This window comes from Engystomops pustulosus, chromosome 4, assembly GCF_040894005.1.
Source record: "Engystomops pustulosus chromosome 4, aEngPut4.maternal, whole genome shotgun sequence".
NCBI classification, from domain to species: domain Eukaryota; kingdom Metazoa; phylum Chordata; class Amphibia; order Anura; family Leptodactylidae; genus Engystomops; species Engystomops pustulosus.
This window is the reverse complement of record NC_092414.1, coordinates 202,406,650-202,427,992: the sequence shown is the minus strand read 5'-3', so window position 1 is coordinate 202,427,992 and position 21,343 is coordinate 202,406,650. Positions and strand designations below refer to the sequence as shown.

Genomic DNA, 21,343 nt, shown 5'->3' with positions numbered 1-21,343 from the left:
ATTTATATTTTTGGCGAGTTTTTCGGGTTTTGTTTTTACGGTGTTCACCGTACGGGTCCAATAATGTTTCTGACTTATTGTACAGATTGTTACGGACGCGGCGATACCAAATATGTGGGGGGTTTTGGTGATTTTCAGGTATTTTTACTTTATTAGATGTGTATAGGGAATGTTTGTGTTTAGGGGACTTTAACTCTATTTAATTAATTATTTTTTATTAAAAATTGTGTTTATTCAGTGTTTTTAACTTTTTTTCTTTACTTTTACAGGTTAGCTTGAACAAGTGATCCACTGATCACTTGTTCAAGCTATTCTTCACCTAATACAGTGTAATACAGATGTATTACACTGTATTATGTGAAACACTGAGCATGCTGCGCATGCTCAGTGTGTCACAGCCGGGTCCTGCCAGGAGGCAGGACCCGGCTCCCCGGAAGGAGATCGCGCAGCCCCGGGCACCGGCAGTCCCGGGGCTGCGATCAGAGGAGCAGGACCCCCCCGGTAAGCGCCGCGGGGGGGTCCGAATCTAGTTAAATGCCCCTAGCACGCCGCGGTCAGCGCGACCGCGGCGTGTTAGGGGTTAACACCGCGATCGGAGAAATCTCCGATCGCGGGTGTTAGAGGAGGGTGTCGGCTATAATATATAGCCGACACCCGCAGCTTCTGGCCCCGGCTCCATTCAGGAGCCGGGGCCAGAAGTTTGACGTACTATTACTGCATATTGCGGGAACGCACCTCCCGCCATGCAGTAATAGTACGTCAAATGTCGGGAAGGGGTTAAAATGTCTTAAGCCAGATATAGCATTTCTTCAAGAAACGCACTTTACGGCGTCTGGATCATTTAGATTCGTCAGAAGGGGGTATCCCCAAAGTTTTTTGGCCACTGCAGCTACGAAGAAGGCGGGAGTAGCGATATTAATAGCCCGCTCCTGCCCTTTCCAGGTACTAGAATCTTATTCGGATCCGGAGGGAAGGTTTCTTATCCTGAGGGGGACTCTTGGAGGCCGTCAGCTTGTTTTATGCAATGTTTACTCTCCAAACTCCGGCCAACTAGGGTTCTTGTCGAAGGTTTTGACCAGATTTGTTAAACATAGACCAACGCCTCTATTGGTAGGGGGAGATTTTAATGTAGCATTCTCTGAAACGCGGGATCGCATGTCAATCCATGGCACTTCCCCATCACAACAGCAATCTAAACTTTCATTGGGTTTCAGAAAACTTATACGTAAACACGACCTTTTTGACCTGTGGCGAGTGGACAATCCTACGGCTCGGGGATACTCTTTCTATTCCCCTCCTCACAAGACACATACGCGTATAGATTACTTCTTTGGGGATATCTCAGTGCTTCGCACTTTGAAATGTGCTGACATAGGTCTAATCTCCTGGTCAGATCATGCCCCAGTCATGGTCGAGTTGTCGTTTATAAACCCTCCCCCTCGTCCCCTCCACTGGAGACTTAATGAAACTCTGCTAACCCACAATATTACAAAAGAGGCACTGCGCACCTCGCTACTTCAATATTTTTCGGATAACTCCCCGTCGGCCCCCTCACTACCCATACTATGGGAAGCACATAAAGTAGTGTACTGTGGTTATGCCATATCCCAGGCCGCCTATAAAAAAAAAGCGGTTAAAGCAGCGCGTCTACAATGCGTGCGGGACCTTAAAGATCTTGAAAGTAAACTGGTTGCTCGCCCATCGCTTATGATTCTACAAAAGGTATTAGCCACTCGGGCCCAACTGAGGGAAATAGACCTGGCAGGGGCGGAAAAATTATTACGTTACTCTCGTCAGCGTTTTTACGAGTACGGTAATAGAACACACACATTGTTAGCTCATCAACTCCAGGATAGGACAACGGCGAATAACCCACATAGCCTCAGGGATAATGCGGGGACGACCCATTATAACCCTGATAAAATAGCACAAATTTTTGAAACATACTATCGCGACCTCTACAACCTCTCTGCACGCTCTCCTCAGACTCCGCGGATCCATGGGATGACTGTAGAACAATATCTTAGCGAATGTAGTCTTCCTAAATTGTCTTCCTCCGCGATTGACGCTCTGAACCAGGATATCTCGGAGGAAGAGATACGCGAGGTCATAAAAGAACTCCCAAATAGGAAATCCCCGGGTCCGGACGGTTTGCCGTACATGTACTTTAAAACATATGAGGATATATTGACCCCCTATATGGTAAAGCTCTTTAACGCCTTTATGACTGGTACTCCAATCCCTGAGGCTATGCTGCGGTCCTTTATAACTGTAATCCCAAAACCTGGAAAGGATCCCCTAGATTGCACTAGTTATCGCCCCATATCTTTATTAAACTCTGATTTGAAAATTTTCACCAAAATATTGGCCAATAGATTAGGAGACTGGTTGCCGCAGATAATTCATAAAGATCAGGTAGGATTTGTGCGTTACAGGCAGGCAGGGGATAACACTCGACGGCTTGCCGACTTGCTGGAGGTGGTTAGGAGGACGGATGGGAGTGCTCTACTTCTAAGTTTGGATGCAGAAAAGGCGTTTGATCGCCTAGACTGGGGATTTATGATGGCAACTCTGAACCGCTTTGGCATGTGTGGCCCATTTCTGCAGGCTTTACATGGGCTTTACTCTACTCCCAGTGCTGCAATTCGGCTCCCCCACGCCAACTCCATGTTTTTTGCTATTCGTAATGGGACCAGGCAGGGGTGTCCACTCTCCCCCCTCCTATATGCACTGAGTATCGAACCATTGGCGGCGTATATACGATCATCGGTAGATGTGACAGGAATACAAGTAAGGGACAAACAATTTAAGATCTCACTTTTTGCCGACGATGTCCTGGTCACACTCACAAACCCCATGGTCAGTCTCCCGAATCTTCACAAATTAATTGACATATATGGCAAATTTTCTGGATATAAAATCAATGGCCATAAGACTGAGGCCCTCCCCATTAATATCCCCCCGATCGAGCTGACTGCTCTAAGGAGCTCCTTTAAATATACATGGCAGACGGACTCATTAAAATACTTAGGAGTCCGGATAACTCAAACCTACAAGTCCTTGTATACGGCAAATTTCCCACCGATGATTAAGGACATTCAAGACCTCTTAGATAAATGGCAGCCTCTACATATATCGCTGCTGGGGCGAATTGCAGCTATTAAGATGTCTATTTTACCCAAATTATTGTATCTCTTTGAGACTCTCCCGGTACAAGTACCGATGGCAGTACTGGGTAAGCTGCAGTCAATGTGTCTGAAATTTGTATGGGGGGGCAAGAGTCATAGGATCTCTAAATCGGTGCTGACAGCGGGGACTACTAGTGGGGGCCTAGCCCTACCTGATTTTAAGCTGTACTATTTAGCAACACATTTACGTCATATTACCTCTTGGTCTACAATGAATGCATACAACAGATGGACCGAAATTGAGAAGCTATGGCTGGCCCCGCAGCATCCAGCGTCTTTGATATGGGGCCCCCCGCCCATAGGCCCGGTAACGGCGTTGCTAGGCCCTATGCAGTTTACCCGGGACATTTGGTACAAATGTAGGGTGCGTTTTCAGTTGGCCTCTATGCAGTCATTGCTCACCCCAATACTTTTTACACCACACCTTCCGGATAGTCTCACCAGCTGCTATAGGCCATGGGTACAGGCGGGCACATTTCAAATTAGGGCCCTTCTAGACCCATTGACACGTAGGCTACTTCCGCTACAGGAGCTGGTAGAAAGGCATCCCTGCTTAGCAGGGGCTGAGTTTACTTACTATCAAATTAAACATTTTATATCTTCTACACTAAGGACTGAAACCCCCCCCAGACCTACGCCGTTTGAAATGCTTTGCTCGCAGGGTCCTTCCTCTAAGGGTCTAATCTCCAGCTTATATTCTATTCTTAATACACGATCGACTATATCTCACCTGTACATGAGTAGGTGGGAATCATGGTTAGGTAAGAGCCTCACTCCGGAACAATGGCAGATGGTGTGGGCAAGAGCACATAAATCATCCATTTGCACTTTGTATAAAGAAAATCAACTTAAAATTCTATTAAACTGGTACCGGACGCCTGAACTTTTACACAAATTCTACCCTTCGGTTCCTAATATATGCTGGAGATGTGGTGGCCCCGACGCTTCACTGTTCCACATTTTTTGGAGTTGTCCGGCCCTGCTTCACTTTTGGCTGGAGGTTAGATCCCTTGTTGAGGGGGTTCTCGCAGTACAAGTCCCACTGGACCCTGAGGTATAGGTACTTAACCTATATCCTAGCTCTCTCAGAGGTCCGGGTGCCAGGTTGTTTCTGCATATCTTAACAGCGGCGAAGTGTTTGATAGCTTTGAACTGGAGACGTTCAGTTCCTCCATCCTTGCTAGCATTATACGCTCGTCTCAGGGATCTTAGATCCATGGAATATATTACCGCAATGCTTCACCAAACTAGTGATAAGTTTGAGAAGACCTGGACTCAATGGGACACCTATAGTGCTAGATTGGTTTCCTGATGTTTTCATATATGATTGAGCTGCTATTGATGTTGTCATATTTTTTCCTGTGTGTATGTCATGCTATTAGTGACGATTGTTTTTTTTTCTTTGTATTCTGTTATGGCAGGTACCCATACTGATTTCTATATGTTTATTTGTTATAAATATTCTTTAATAAAATAAAAATAAAGAGTGGAAAAAAAAAAAAAGAAGAAGTAGCCTTAATGACCGCCATAGAATCCCGGTAGGGCGGTCATTAAGGGGTTAATATTTTAAACTTTTAACAAAATAATAAACTGCAAAGTGGGACTTGAAAAATTATTCGGCCCGTTATGCAAGTCGCTTGGGGTATTAGGTCTCTATCAGTTTTGCACTTCGAGAAACTAAAATTATTTTTTCCTTGGAGAACATCTGGAGCTCCGGGAGGTTGGGTGAAGCGTTTGTGAACAGCAGTTTTCAGCTTTTTCCACAGATTCTTAATTGGATTCAGGTTGTGATCCAGGTGTGACTTGGCCGTTCTAACACCTAGATACATTTATTTGTAGACCTTCCATTGTAGATTCTGTTTTAGGTTTGAGATCATTGCCTTGTTGGAAGATAAATCTCAATCCTAGTCTTGTGCAGACTTTTATTATGGCTCCATCCATGTTCCCATCAATTGTAACTATCTTCCCTGTACCTAAACCTCTTATACCACATCAGAAACACAATGTTTGTTTTCTCTTTTCCTGTGATCTCCTTATTTGTCTGACATGTTATATTATACATGTATTCTCCTCTGATACGTTTACATTTTCTTTTGAATAATCTTGTTACCCTTAAAAACTTTGATAAGACTATTGTGGAACAATGTTTCTCTATATCCACCAAATATATATTTTTTTAGCCTTCATGTTTTCATCTAAAGCGTCTTGTTTATATAGAATCAGATGTTGCTGAATTCTTCTTTGAGTTCTGACTCCATGCCACGTAGTGTCTGTAGTCTTGTAGGCCAACAGGCTCATAGCTCTGCCCTGTGTCTTCCACCAATCCATTGGTGTAGTGTGGTTGCTGAGGAAGAGTCCACAGTAATTCCCATATGGTCTAGCGGTTAGGATTCCTGGTTTTCACCCAGGCGGCCCGGGTTCGACTCCTGGTATGGGAAGTAGCCTTTTTGCTTGCCTAGCCAGAGCCCCAACTACAAGCCATTGCCAGTGTGTCCCAATTTTCACTAGTCATGTTTTGCTAGTGTGGGAAACAAGCCGCCGACTCCTTAGTTACACCACTGTGTTGGGCTGTGGACCACTGTCCATTACCCCTGAGTGACCTGCAGTTTACTTTCGGTCATCATGTGGTAGAGTCTTCTAGGGACCTCTAGCCACGCTGAGGAATTCCCTGGGACCTTGTTAGGATGGGAGTTTATGGGCTATAGGGCAAGTATAGTGGCTATAGGGATTTCTAGGTACTAGGTCTAGGTGTCGATATCTATTTCCTGGCCAGATGATCCCTGCTTACCTTCTGCAGCCCCAGAGCTCCGCTGCCTTAAGAAGACCGTTTAAGATTCACTCTATTTATTACCCGCACTGTGGTCTGTATATGCATTTTTATTGTGATTTCTCTACTAAGTTTAATATGTTTTGTTAGACAGATTGGCTTTTTTGATTGTCATGAGTATATTGGCTTTTTACTAGTTTAGTTTTGCTGTCCAACTCTTGGACCTTTTTACTATACTAATAAAAGTTATTTTTTAGAGCGCCTTCATCCACTTCTTTATTATTCCAGCAATGACCCCATTAATGGAACATGTTGCCCAAATATCCAACCCGCAACTTTTTTGACATTTCACAACACATAAAAATTTAAATAAAAAGTGATCAAAGGGCCGTACAGTCCCCAAAATACTATCAATGAATATGTCAGCTTGTCCTGGAAAAGAAATGTCATCTCCCAGTTCTGTACACTGAACTATTGGAGTCAGAATATGACCAGACTAAGAATTTTTGTTTTTGACAAAAGATTAAAAATTTCCTTTTAGAATTAAAACATAATTATAAAACTTATATAAATTTGGTATCTCTGTGATTGTACGGACCTAATGAATAAAAGGTGAGCTATTCTTTGGACCTCACAGGAAAAGATGTAAAAAGATGGGGGTTTTTTTGTCAACTCTGCTAAAATTTTTCTTCCAGCTTCCCTGTACACTAAACAAAATATAAATGGTGTCACTGGAAAGTACATTTTGTCTAACAGATAATTAGCCTCTTATGTCTCTGTAAATAGAAAAAATGAAAACTACATGGGTTGTGAAAAGAGGGGAGTAAAAGATGGAAATGCTAAAGTAGAAAAGGGCATGGTCAGGAAAGGGTTAAATAAAATGTGTTTCTGCCCGGTTTCGAACCGGGGACCTTTCGCGTGTGAGGCGAACGTGATAACCACTACACTACAGAAACTTACATGAAGAAGATGGAAGCCTAGAGGGTTTGGATATATCCATATATTTCCTCAGTCAACTATGGATAACCTTTATAGCGAACAACTGGAATACACTGCAAAAGATTATAAGCTCAGTATATTATCTGTGGAATCACATGAACATAACTTCTAGTTCTCTGGTTGGGGGAAAAAAAGGGGCTGCGGTGGTCGCATGCCGTGGGAGTCCTGATACCAATCCGGGTGTGGGCTGGCCTCCGGGGACCTCGGCGCCAGGCTGGATGGTATCCCGGGCAGACCGGAAGTGACGTCACGCGGCCCTGCGCAACTTCCGGTTTCGGCAGGTATGTGCATCTCCCTTTGTGTTCCCCTGCAGACAATGCAGAAAGGTTCCGGATCGGCGTCCCACACGCTCAGCATGACCGGAAGTAAAGGGAGGAGCGGAAAGTTTAAAAACTCATCCGAGCCTAGTCTCAGCTTGCACTCTGCCATCAAGCCCGGACCCCTCTGCTACTGTGGTTAGTACATGGTGAGGGGTTATGCACCTTTCTAGTGGTGAATATGTGCATATTGATCTCTGCTTGTATTATCCGTTTTTTCCTGTTAGATGTCAGCCTCTAACTCAGGAACAAGCCGCAAGAGATCCCGCAAGTCTCATCATAGACTCTGCTCTAGCTGCCAGCAACCCCTGTCAGATGACATGGATGGCGATCTGTGTAACGGCTGTATTTCTCCACCTCCTCCTACCAGTAACCCATCGGCAGATATCTTTGCATGGTTTAAGCATCAACTTGCGAACGCATTCAATGATGCAAAAAGGGAGAAGGTAACGGGGAGGTCCCCCTTTGGTTCAGTTGTTTTATATGATTCATCTGATAATGATTCTGATATGAATGTATCTTCCTCTGATGCGGAAGATCCAGAGGACTTTTACTTATTAAATAAGGAAAAGTTCCCAGCTTTGCTTAAAGCCGTTAAGGATACAATTGAATCTGACAGAAATGTAGATCATAAATCCAAAAAGGAACAACTGTTTTATTTTCCTGTGTCGAAAAACAAGGTTCTCCCTAGTCACCCCGTTCTATCAGACTGGATGAAAAAGGACTGGTCTAAGCCAGATAAGAGGATGGACTTAGGTCCTAGGTTTAAGAGCCTCTACAAACTGGAAGAGTCTGCATATAAAGATTGGGAGAATATCCCCAAAGTGTATTTAGCAGTTGCTCAATTATCCAAGAAAGCCATCTTCCCAACAGAAGATTCTTCTCTCTTGTCGGATCCAATGGACCGCAAGACAGATTCTAGTTTGAAAAACTCATATACATCTACAGTGGGTGCTTGTAAAGCCTCCCTGGCTTCCATTCCAGTAGCCAGAGCCCTCAGGGTCTGGCTAAGTGATCTTACCACTAGTATTGATGAAGAGAGAGGTATTATCCGACACTATGCCGATATTGAAATTGAATTTCTTGCTGATGCTCATCTTGAGGTCCTCAGGTGCTCATCCAGATCCCTAGCAACCTCAAACTCAGCAAGAAGAGCCCTGTGGCTCAAAATGTGGAATGGTGATGTGGTATCTAAGATTAATTTCTGCAATTTACCCTTTCAGCCGGCCTCGATGTTTGGTCCTCAGCTATCCACAATATTGGAAACGCTAGAAGGAAACAAAGGAGCGAAATTCCCTGAAAATAAGAAACAAACGACTAGATTCTTCTGTTCGTAAAGGAGAAAATCTCCAAAAGCCAAATTAGGGAAACTTCCTCCTAAGAAACCCTCCTTCAGAAGGGGAAAGGAACCCTTCTTGGGTAAGAAAGCCGGTTTTGCCTCAAAGTCGGGCCTTTGACACCAGGAGTCCCTTACCGAAGGTGGGGGCAAGGTTTGGAAACTTTTGGCGTCAATGGTCAGAAACATCGTCAGACGCCTGGGTTTCCTCAGTGATACACAGAGGATATCAACTGGAGTTCAAACAGTTCCCTCCAAACAGGTTTATGTACAACACACGATCCAATCAGGTCCTTGGGCAGCTGATCCAAGTTCATCCACAAAGCAGCCCTGGAGCCAGTCCCCGCCGATCAAAGGGGACAAGGCTTTTATTCTCGTGTGTTTCCAGTTCCAAAGCCAGAAGGCAAATGGAGACTAGTGATCAACCTGTCATTCCTCAACAGCTTCCTGGTCCAGAAGACCTTTCGCATGGAAACCATTCGTTCAGTGATGACGACTTTACAGAAAGGGGATTTCATGGCCAAAATCGACCTCCGGGATGCATATCTACAAATTCCTATCTTTCCTCCTCACAGGAAGTACCTGAGATTTGCCATCAAAGATGGACTGGGGATTCATCATTTTCAATTCACGTGCCTCCCCTTCGGAATCTCGTCGGCTCCGAGAGTATTCACCAGGGTGGTCATAGTGCTAACTTCAGTGTTAAGACTACAGAATATATGCATCATCCCATACCTGGACGACTGGCTGGTCAAGGCCTCATCCCAAGCTCTTCTGGAGTCTCAACTCCAGAGAACCTTACGGACACTGCTAGATCACGGTTTTCTCATAAACCATCAGAAGTCTCACCTCAAACCCTCTCGCAACATAATGTTTCTGGGGTTCATTGTAGATTGTGTCAACTGGAGAATCATGTTATCTCCAGAAAGAATACAGTTTATCCAACAAATAGTGTCCAATCTCAAAAGTCAGCGGACAGATTCACTATGAAAGTCCTGGGGAAGATGACCTCGACAATCGACGCAGTGCCTTGGGCCAGAGCAAGAATGAGGTCCCTCCAAAGAGATCTTTTGAGGGCTTGGCGACGGGGCAAAAAGGATCTACAATCATATCTAACAGTCTTTCCACAGACGATCACAGGTCTCTCCTGGTGGCAGACGCCGTCCTCTCTCCTCAAAGGGGTGTCCTTGGTTCCCCGGCCACAGAGGGTCCTCACTACGGATGCATCCTCCTGGGGTTGGGGTGCCCATGTAGATCATCTTCAGTTCCGGGCCAAGTGGAAGAAGAAAGATTCTTACCTATCCTCGAATCTCAAAGAGCTGAAGGCGGTCAGATTGGCCCTCTTACATTTCCAGCCAATATTACGCGGTTTCAAGATCCTGGTGCAGTCAGACAACCTAGCCACGGTTTATTATATAAACAAACAAGGCGGCACCAGAAGTCGCTCCATGATGAAGGAGTGCAACCTGCTCATGAGCTGGGCACAACTCAATGTTCCGTCCATCACAGCAGTCCATATCAAAGGTCACCTGAATCATTTGGCAGACAGCCTCAGCAGGAATCGTCTTCCCCAAGCGGAATGGTCACTAAATCATCAGATTTTTTCCCTATTGACAAGCAGATGGGGTACACCGCTGATAGATGTGATGGCGACGGAGGAGAACTCAAAATGCATTCACTTCTGCATGATATTTCGCTCCCCGAAAGCCCTGGCTCTGGACGGTCTATCAATCAGTTGGTCACATCACCTGATATATGTATTTCCCCCGGTGATTCTCATCCCAAGGGTCCTGACGAAAATCAGAGAGGACAAGGCGGAAGCCATAGCCATCTTTCCTTTTCGCCCACGCAGAGCCTGGTTCTCACTCGCATGGTCGCTTTTGAAAGAAGATCCTATCAAACTTCCGGTTTCCCACAACTTACTCTCGCAGAGAGGTCAGGTTCACCCGAACCCAGGAATGCTTCAACTAGCGGCCTGGAGACTGACAGGGAAAACTTGAAAAATTTAGGATTTTCAAAGGAAGTCATAAACACTCTGCTATTATCAAGAAGACCCTCTACAGTGAAAGTCTACAATAGAGTCTGGTCTCTGTTTAAGTCATGGTGTGCTCAAAACACCACTACTCCTGATTCCTTGAATTCAGTACTTCAGTTCCTGCAAGAAGGATATCAAAAAGGCCTCAAGATCAATACTCTTAAGGTCCAATTTAATGCGATAAACGCACAATTACAGAATATCTTCTCAGGTAACCCCTTGATAAGAAATTTTTTCAAGGCTCTCTCAAGAATGGATCCAAATCCTCATCCTCCAGCCCCTTCCTGGGACTTACCTACGGTTCTGGAACAACTGGTAGGTGCACCATTTGAACCTTTGCAAAAGGCTCCAATCAAGTGGTTGTCAGTGAAAACTCTCTTCCTAGTGGCTATCTCTTCAGCAAGGCGCGTTAGCGAGCTACAAGCCTTGTCCCATAGGGATCCATACCTAAGGGACTTAGGAGAATGCCTTATCCTAAGAACCATGCCAGGATTTCTTCCCAAAGTTCCATCTTTCAAGAACATTACACAAGAAATCTGTCTACCAGTTTTGTTTCCAAATCTACAAGATGAGGAGCAGAGAAAAGGGCATCTGCTGGATGTCAGAAGAGCAATTCTGATATATATCCAAAGAACGAACTTCTTCCATAAGACTGAAGCACTCTTTTTACAGCTAAGAGGCCCCAACAAGGGGCAAAAAGCCAGCAAAGCTACGCTAGCAAGGTGGATTAGATCTGCCATTGAAAAATGTTATCTTCTAGCGAAACTTCCATCTCCCTTGAAGATCAGGGCCCATTCCACAAGGTCAACAGCGACCTCATGGGCTGAGATGGGCCATATTCCTCTGGATGACATTTGCAAGGCTGTAACCTGGTCAAACTCCTCTACATTTATTCGTCACTACAGGCTTGACTCATTAGTGGCAGAGGGGTCTAAGTTTGGCAAAAGAGTGTTGCAGTTGGCGTGCTTGACCCACCCTTCACAGTAGGTATTGCTGGTAAGTCTAATTGTTCTTGTGCTGCTTTAAGGACGATCAGGAATGATAGAATTTACTCACAAAATTCTCTTTTCCTGGAGTCCAAAGGCAGCACAAGGCTCCCTCCCTTCATAATATGTTTGAAATTATTGCTGTTTAATATTACAAAGTGCCCATGCTCCTATGGGAGCTTATATGGGTGGGGTTAGCTCCACCCCATGGTGATTAATCATTGCTGTGCTAACCTGTCTCTATGTGACTATGCCTAGGGACCATAATCTCATTGTTCTTGTGCTGCCATTGGACTCGTGAGTAAATTCTATCATTTCCCTACCCTTCTAACCCTATCTTCAGCTGTGCAGAGGAGGGAGAAGGTGGTAACCTCCCTGCAGCCTTTCGCCACTCGATGCGCTTGTATCACGTTCTGAAATGCATTTAGGTCTATAACGCGGAAGAATCTGACGAGCGAAACCCATGGTCGGGCGATTACTTGGCGTCCTCGAGGATTTATGCGCATTTTATCTGAGAAGACTTGAAAATAAATTACTGAATTGGTGGAACTGTCTACGCAATGTCCATATATTTTTTCTCTATATAGCGGGATATGCGACTAGGAAAAATTTAAGGACTAACATCTAAGCAGTTCCGTGTCTGGATGGTGCCTTATTTTTTGTCTGAGGCGTCAATGGTTCAACAGGACAAGGGACTCCATTGGAAGATATACTTGTAATACGTATGAATTTGGAATAAAACTGGGGGACTAGAAGATTATATAGAGCTCTGGTCACACTACTTAATATTCTTCATCAAAATCTTCGGATGCTCTGGATCCATCTGGGACTGTCGTTTGAGCTCTTCCCACGGATAAGGTGCTGCATTCTTTTGAATTTGTATTTGAGGTATATAACGCAATTCAACCACATAGGGGCTCATTTACTTACCCGGTCCAGTCGCAATCCAGCGACGCATTCTCCGACAAGGATTCAGGTCTGTCGGGATTCACTAAGGTCCGTGTGCCCGATATCCACCAGGTGTCGCTGCTGCGCCAAGGTCCGCCGGAGTTCACCTGCTTCTTCCCGGTGCATGTAAGTGCTGATCTTGTAACACAAATTCTTTTTTAAATTCCACGGTTTATCCGAATCTGTCGGGTTGTCCGACGGCCACGCCCCCCATTTCTGTCGCATAAAAGCCGGCGCCATGCGTCAAAATCCGATCGCCCGACGAAAGTGCGCGATTGGGACCCTTAGTAAATGAGCCCCATAGTGTGAATGGCCTGGATAAGTCTGCTACATCATATGATAAATGTGGAGTAAATTGATTAAGTTATAAAGTCTCGGGGTTAAATCAGTGAGGCTTTGGATAATTTTATGCCGTGACAAGGAGCGCACTACATGCTTGAAATGTCTTTGGATCTTACTGTCAGCGATCTATTATGATTTAACCCCTTGACGCTCTGCGTCGTAGCTGTACAGCGCAGAGGTGCAGGTGGTTTATGAAGAGGGCTCACGGGCTGAGCCCTTTGCATGCACAGGGGGGGTTTGTTGCATATTGCAGCAAACCCCCACTGCTAATAACCGTGGTTGGTGCTTCCACCGATCACGGCTATTAACCCTTCCAATGACGGCGGCGCATGATCGGCAGCGGCGATCGGTTACCATAACAGCCTTGGGTCTTCGCCAGAACCAAGGCTGTCTGGTTTCTGAAGATTTGTTACAATGAGCCACTGGCTCATTGTATTGAATACTGTGCAAAAATGCCATATACTGTAATACAGTAGTATTACAGTATATGGAAGAAACGGTCAGACCATCTATGGTTACCTAAGGGGTCTAAAAATTAGTAAAAATAAATAAATAAATAAATAAAAAGTGACCAAAATATTTCGCAGACCTCAAAATGGTAGCAATGGAAGCTTCGGCTCATTTAGCAGAAAATGACTGCGCACAGCTCCGTGCACTGAAGTATGAAAACGTTATTAGCTCCAGAAGATGGCAACATTTTTTTCTTCTTTTACCTACACATTTGTTTAATTTCTGAAAATGTATTAAAACACAATAAAACCTGTGCTAAAGTTTGGTATCACCGCGATACCGAAGCAAAGAATAAAGTAACGGTGAAAGTCGTAAAAACTGAGCCCACAAGAACGTGACGCGAACATGGTTTTTGCCATTTTTTTCACATTTGGAATTTTTTTCCTGCTTCCCAATACACGGCAGAAAATAATAAATTATGTGACGGAGAAGTAAAATTTGTTACGCACAAAATAAGCCCTCATACAGCTCTTTACTCGAAAAAAAAAGAAAAGTTATGGAGTTTTGAAGGTGGAAAGCAAGAAATGAGCAAAAAAAACCTGTGTCCTTAAGGGGTTAAAATATCCAGTATGTTGTGGCAATTTTTAAAAATTTTGAAGTAAAATATATATTTCTGAAATGTACACATTGAAGCTTTTCAGAGTAAGGTACAACTTATCAATTGAAAATGGGTAGATTAAAAAGTTACCATTCCCTGACCGGGAATCGAACCCGGGCCGCGGCGGTGAGAGCGCCGAATCCTAACCACTAGACCACCAGGGAACCTGAAGAAGTTCAAAGAGACTGAAAGAGAACAATCTACCAAGACAACATACACTGCCATATAAGACACAGTGGGGCTCATTTACTTACTCGGTTCTGTCACGATCCAGCGGCGCGTTGTCCGACATGGATTCTTGTTCTACCGGGATTCACTAAGGTCATGCGCCCGATATCCAGTAGGTGTCGCTGCTGCACCGAGGTCCGCCGGAGTTCACCTTCTTCTTCTTGGTGCATGTGAGTGCTTGATCTTGCAACACATTTCGTTTTTTAAATTCCGCGTTTTTTTCGAATCCACTGGGTTGTCCGAAGGCCACGCCCCCGATATCTGTCACGTGAAAGCCAAACGCCAAAATCCGATCGCGTGCGCCAAAATCCTGGTGGACTTTGGTGCAAAATGGAAAGATTCGGGGAAACCCGACAAAAGAGCGGACGCGGAGCCCTTAGTAAATGAGCCCCAGTATGTTTCCTGTGTATGTCATATGTCATCTGTTTTTGTGAACCACTCTAAAAAAATGGACACAACTTACAGGCACACTCCATGACATCCGTCTTTTTCACAGCCTTCTATAGAAAGGACGAGCCACAAATACGGCCAAGAATAGGAACTGTTTCAGTTTTCTTGTCAGGGGCATTATGCTCAGGCACAGGGCTGAAGAATCTCCAGCTGTGTGTAGGAGCCAATAGCAATACATGGAGCTGTAAGAAAGCCACAAAAATAACCATAAACAAAAAAACTATTGTGTACAAATTTGGCTTTAGAAGGACAGTTAAAAAAAAATGCTTTGCCCCGTGTGAGGATCGAACTCACGACCTTCAGATTATGAGACTGACGCGCTACCTACTGCGCTAACGAGGCAGCTATATACACCATGTGTGCGGACTACACACCAACGTACGTTCCATAGACTCTTGGATTGTGTACATGCACTTGCGCCTAAAATTTAAATATAATGTGCCTAACATGAAGCAAATTTGTTGTGAAATTTAAAGAGGATCTAGGAGCTGGTATAAAATGTTTTATGACATACCTCATATCCCCTCTTAACTCTGACAACTACTATGTGTACTACACGATTATAAAAAAAAAACATAACAAAAGGCCGCATTCACTTGTGATGCGCTTCTGTCGTGTTTTGGTGAAAATAGAATCCATTTTTCCTTGAAGAGTTTAAAAACACAGCAAAAATGTCATGTGTGAAAGTGGCCGGACAATGAGCACCAGGCAAAACAATTCATGTTTTGTCTTCATGTTAGTTGTTAAATTGAAGTGATATTTTTCGGTCTGAAAAAAAGTGAAAATTTGGCAAAAGTTCGTAAAAATTCTTCATTTTCCTAGTTTGAAATGTTCTGCTTTCCAGACAGGAAGTAAAACTACCCAAAAGCATGATAATTAACATTTACGGAATGTCTGCTTTATGTTGAGATGATATTTTATGTGTCCTGTCATTTTTCTAGGTTGTTATGAGGCGCAAAACTTTAGGTGCGATTTTTCTCATTTTCATGAAAATCCCCAAAACTCACATTTTGAGGACAACTCAGCTTCCAAGTGACTTTGAATGGTCTAAATAATAGTAACACTCCATAAATTACCCCACTATGGAAACTTCACCCCTCAACGTATGTAAAACAACTTCTATAAAGTCTATTAACCCTTTAAGTGTTTCACATGGGTTAGAAACTTTTTAATTTTTTTGGAAAATACATTCAATTAGGCCAAAACTGAGTTTCATCATAAATTAAATGATGAAACGCTCTGCAACATTTGATGGCCAATTTCTCCCGAGTGTACTGATACCCCATATGTGGTGGTAACCTGTTGTACGGGCGCAAGGCCGGGCATAGAGTAGAATCAGCGCCATTCACAGCAGATTTGTATTGTCACATTGTACAAGCTATACATTAAAAATTTTTTGGTAATGTGAACATATGAGGGCCTCTTTCTTATACGACATCAGAGACACAATATTTGTTTTCTCTTTTCCTGTGATCTCCTTATTTGTCTGACATGTTATATTATACATGTATTCTCCTCTGATACCTTTACATTTTCTTTTCTTTTGAATAATCTTGTTACCCTTAACCCCTTCCCGCCGCAGCCCTTTTTTGTTTTTGCGTTTTCATTTTTCACTCCCCACATTCAAAAATCTATAACTTTTTTATTTTTCCATGTCCAGAGCTGTGTGATGGCTTATTTTCTGCATAACAAATTACACTTCAAAATGGTGACATTTAATATTCCATGGCGTGTACTGGGAAGCAGGAAAAAAATTCCAAATGCAGTGAAATTGGTAAAAAAAACGCATTTGTGCCATATTCTTCTGGGCTTGGATTTTACGGATTTCACTGTACGCCCCAAATGACATGTCTACTTTATTCTTTGGGTCGGTACGATTACGGTGATTACAAATTTGTATAGGTTTTATAATGTTTTCATACATACATACATTTATTTGGGGGATTTTGCCATCTTCTGGCACTAATAACTTTTTCATACTTTGGTGTATGGAGGTTTGGGTGGTGCCGTTTTTTGCGGATTTTAAAGACGTTTACAATGTTATCATTATAAGGACTGTACGACCTTTTGATCACATTTTATAGAATTGTTTTTTTTAAATGGCAAAAAAGTGCCATTTTCGACTTTGGGCGCGATTAGCACATTGTAATGAATGGGTTAAACCGAAGTAGGTTCGAGTCTTCGCGCCAATGAGCTGCCATCTTTTTGAAGCCGCCGGCAAAGCTGCCGGCGGCTTCAAAAAGATGGCAGCTCATTGGCGCGAAGACTCGAACCTACTTCGGTTTAACCCATTCATGCGATCAGCAGGAAAACACCTGTGATCGGTGCTGGAGCCGATCGTGGGTGTTACCGGTAAGCCTTTGCTGCAACATGCAGCAAAGACTAACCAGCTATGGAGAGGGCTCGGCCCGCGAGCCCTTTCCATGTACCGGGACCCAGCATGTGACGTACTATTACATCACATGTCGGTAAGGGGTTAAAAACTTCAATAAGACTATTGTGAAACAATGTTTCTCTATATCCACCAAATATATTTTTTTAGCCTTCATGTTTTGATCTGAAGCGTCTTGTTTAAATAGAATCAAATGTTGGTGAATTCTTCTTCAAGTTCTGACTCCATGCCACGTAGTGTCTGTAGTCTTGTAGGCCAACAGGCTCATAGCTCTGCCTTGTGTCTTCCACCAATCCATTGGTGTAGTGTGGTTGCTGAGGAAGATACTTTAGCAGCTCCCATATAGTCTAGCGGTTAGGATTCCTGGTTTTCACCCAGGCGGCCCGGGTTCGACTCCCGGTATGGGAAGTAGCCTTTTTGCTTGCCAAGCCAGATCCCCATCTACAAGGCATTGCCAGCGCGTCCCAATTTTCACTGGTCATGTTTTGCTAGAGTGGGAAACAAGCCGCCGACTCCTTAGTTACACCACTGTGTTGGGCTGTGGACCACTGTCCATTACCCCTGAGAGACCTGCAGTGTACTTTCGGTCATCATGTGGTAGGGTCTTCTAGGGACCTCTAGTCACACTGAGGGACTCCCTGGGACCTTGTTAGGATGGGAGTTTATGGGCTATAGGGCAAGTATAGTGGCTGTAGGGATTTCTAGGTACTAGGTCTAGGCGTCGATATCTATTTCCTGGCCAGATTATTCCTGCTTACCTTCTGCAGCCCCAGAGCTCCGCTGCCTTAAGAAGACGGGTAAGATCCACTCTATTACCCGCACTGTGGTCTGTATATGCACTTTTATTGTGATTTCTCTACTAAGTTTAATATGTTTTGTTAGACGGATTGGCTTTTTTGATTGTCATGAGTATATTGGCTTTTACTACCGTATTTTCCGGGCCATTAGGCGCACCGGAATATAAGGCACAACAGTCCGATGCGCCTTATATATGTAATAATTCCATATATAAGGCGCATCGGACTATAAGGCGCAGGGTCGGGGGCGTGGCGGAGGTCCGGGGGCGGAGCGGAGACCCGATGGGACGCGACGCCAAGAAGAGACGCGGAACGCGGGGAAGGTGAGGTGGAGAATGGAATACTTACATAGGTCCCCGCTACCGTAGACAGCAGATCTCCAGCGGGAACTGCAGACCACGCGGCAGAAGTTGTTCGTGCCGCGTGCTCTGCAGTTCCCGCTGGAGATCTGCTGTCTCCGGTAGCAGGGACCTATGTAAGTAGGGTCCGCTGCCCTCATATAGGGCGCACCGGACTATAAGGCGCACTTTGGATTTCTAAGGAAATCCAAGGCTTTTAAGTGCGCCTTATAGTCCGGAAAATACGGTAGTTTAGTTTTGCTGTCCAACTCTTGGACCTTTTTACTATACTAATAAAAGTGATTTTTTAGAGCGCCTTCACCCACTTCTTTAGTATTCCTGCAATGACCACATTCATGGAACATGTTGCCCAAATGTCCAACCCGCAACTTTTTTGACATTTCACAACACATAAAAATTTAAATAAAAAGTGATCAAAGGGCCGTACAGTCCCCAAAATACTATCAATGAATACATCAGCTTGTCCTGAAAAAGAAATGGCATCTCCCAGTTCTGTACACTGAACTATTGGACTAAGAATTTTTGTTTTTGACAAAAGATTAAAAATTTCTTTTTAGAATTAAAACATAATTATAAAACCTATATAAATTTGGTATCTCTGTGATCGTACTGACCTAATGAATAAAGGTGAGCTATTCTTTGGACCTCACAGGAAAAGATGTAAAAAGATGGGGGGTTTTTTGTCCACTCTGCTACAATTGTTCTTCCAGCTTCCCTGTACACTGAACAAAATATAAATGGTGTAACTGGAAAGTACATCTTGTCCGGCAGATAATACGCCCTCTTATGTCTCTGTAAATAGAAAAAATAAAAACTACATGGGTTGTGAAAAGAGGGGAGAAAATAATGGAATTGTTAAAGTAGAAAAAGGCATGGTGAGAAAATGGTTAAATAAAACATGTTTCTGCCCGGTTTCGAACCGGGGACCTTTCGCGTGTGAGGCGAACGTGATAACCACTACACTACAGAAACTTACATGAAGAAAACTGAAGCCTAGAGGGTTTGGATATATCCATATATTTCCTCAGTCAACTATGGATAACCTATTTTAGGGAACAACTGGAATACACTGCCAAAGATTCAAGCACAGTATATTATCTGTGGAATCACATGAACATAACTTCTAGTTCTCTAGTTGGGGGAAAAAAAGGGGATAAATGTGCTGGATGTCTTCAGATTTGGCAGCATTTAAAAGATGGCGGCACACGAGTGCCGTCAAAGAAGAGATTTTCCAGCGCAGCGTCATCCACGGTTTAAAACTTGATTTATTGGTGCATCAGTACATCGGGTGTATTTACATGATCATGACTAAGGCTGCATAGCCGAAACGCGTTGATCGTTTTATCTTCTATGTAAATACACCCGATGTACTGATGCACCAATAAATCAAGTTTTAAACCGTGGATGACGCTGCGCTGGAAAATCTCTTCTTTATTGGATTGCACCTTGCCCTTGCCTTGGGCGTTCCGTGCTTGCAGCTCACCGGTGTGTGCAACGGGAGTAAGTAGAGCTGACCTGGACTTTTATGCACGAGTGCCGTCATCTTAGATTTGATCGTTGCTCCGCCTAACGTCATCGGGGGGCCGCGTTCGGTTGCCATGACAGCCTCTGGTCTTCATCAGAACCAAGGCTGTGTGGTTTCTGAAGATTTGTTACAATGAGCCAGTAGCTCATTGTAATGAATCATATGCAAAAATGCCATATATTGCAATACAGTAGTATTGCAGTATAAGGAAGGAACGATCAGACCATCTAGGGTTAATGTACCCTAGAGGGTCTAAAAAGTTGTAAAAAAAAGTTTCAAAAAAGTTTCAAAAATTAAAAAATTAAAAATAGTAAAAATCACAGACACAATAGGTATCACTTAGTCGCAAAATGCCCGATCTATCAAAATATAAAAACGGTTACGGCCGGCGGTGAATCACATTGCAGAAAATAATGTCCAAAACGCAACTTTTACACCATTTTACATCACATGAAAAATGGAATACAAAGTGACCGAAATGTTGAGCAGTCATCAAAACCCAATAGTACAACTAATCAACTGAAAATGGGTAGATTAAAAAATTACCATTCCCTGACCGGGAATCGAACCCGGGCCGCGGCGGTGAGAGCGCCGAATCCTAACCACTAGACCACCAGGGAACCTGAATATATTCAGAAAGACACAAAGAGAACAATCTACCAAGACAACATGCACTGCCCTATGGAAGACACACAGTCATTTTTGGAGATTGTGAACCAATCTCCAAAAATGGACACGACTCACAGGCACACTCCATGACATCCGGCTTTTTCACAGCCTTCTATAGGAAGGACGAGCCACAAATACGGCCAAGAATAGGAACTGTTTGAGTTTTTTTTGTCAGGGACATTACTCTCAGGCACAGGGCTGGAGAATCTCCAGCTGTGTGTTAGAGCCAATAGCCATACATGGAGCTGTAAGAAAGCCACAAAAATAACCAAAACAAAAAAACAATTGTGTACAAATCTGGCTTTAGAAGGACAGTTAAAAAAAATTCTTTGCCCCGTGTGAGGATCGAACTCACGACCTTCAGATTATGAGACTGACGCGCTACCTACTGCGCTAACGAGGCAGCTATATACACCATGTGTGCGGACTACACACCAACGTACGTTCCATAGACTCTTGGATTGTGTACATGCACTTGCGCCTAAAATTTAAATATAATGTGCCTAACATGAAGCAAATTTGTTGTGAAATTTAAAGAGGATCTATGAGCTGGTATAAAATGTTTTATGACAAACCTCATATCCCCTCTTAACTCTGACAACTACTATGTGTACTACACGATTATAAAAAAAAAAAAACTTGTGATGGGCTTCTGCCGTGTTTTGGTGAAAATACATTTGCTTTATAGAATCCATTTTTCCTTGTAGAGTTTTAAAACACAGCAAATATGTCATGTGTGAAAGTGGCCGGTCAATGAGCACCAGACAAAACAATAAGGGTCATTTATCAAGGACTTTGTAGGTGAAGAAATAAGGCCCACGCTACTAGTTTTGTGGAGGGGGGGGGGAGGTTCTCCATTTGTATAAAAAGCTTTGTGCTAATGGAGTCTTTCGCCTG

At 43.6% G+C, this 21,343-nt stretch overlaps 1 protein-coding gene and 6 non-coding genes across 8 annotated transcripts in view; all 7 read right to left on the bottom strand.

The window, feature by feature from the left end:
- Positions 1–21,343, bottom strand: part of LOC140125758 (LIM homeobox transcription factor 1-alpha-like) — a 105,626-nt gene that overhangs the window by 76,021 nt on the left and 8,262 nt on the right. The gene's annotated exons all lie outside the window — the stretch shown is intronic.
- On the bottom strand, positions 6,839–6,911 carry TRNAV-CAC (transfer RNA valine (anticodon CAC)). Its single transcript has one exon. It is a non-coding gene; the product is annotated as a tRNA-Val (tRNA).
- TRNAE-CUC (transfer RNA glutamic acid (anticodon CUC)) lies at positions 14,119–14,190 on the bottom strand. The gene has a single exon. It is a non-coding gene; the product is annotated as a tRNA-Glu (tRNA).
- TRNAM-CAU (transfer RNA methionine (anticodon CAU)) lies at positions 14,974–15,046 on the bottom strand. Its single transcript has one exon. It is a non-coding gene; the product is annotated as a tRNA-Met (tRNA).
- On the bottom strand, positions 19,152–19,224 carry TRNAV-CAC (transfer RNA valine (anticodon CAC)). The gene has a single exon. It is a non-coding gene; the product is annotated as a tRNA-Val (tRNA).
- On the bottom strand, positions 20,326–20,397 carry TRNAE-CUC (transfer RNA glutamic acid (anticodon CUC)). The gene has a single exon. It is a non-coding gene; the product is annotated as a tRNA-Glu (tRNA).
- TRNAM-CAU (transfer RNA methionine (anticodon CAU)) lies at positions 20,777–20,849 on the bottom strand. Its single transcript has one exon. It is a non-coding gene; the product is annotated as a tRNA-Met (tRNA).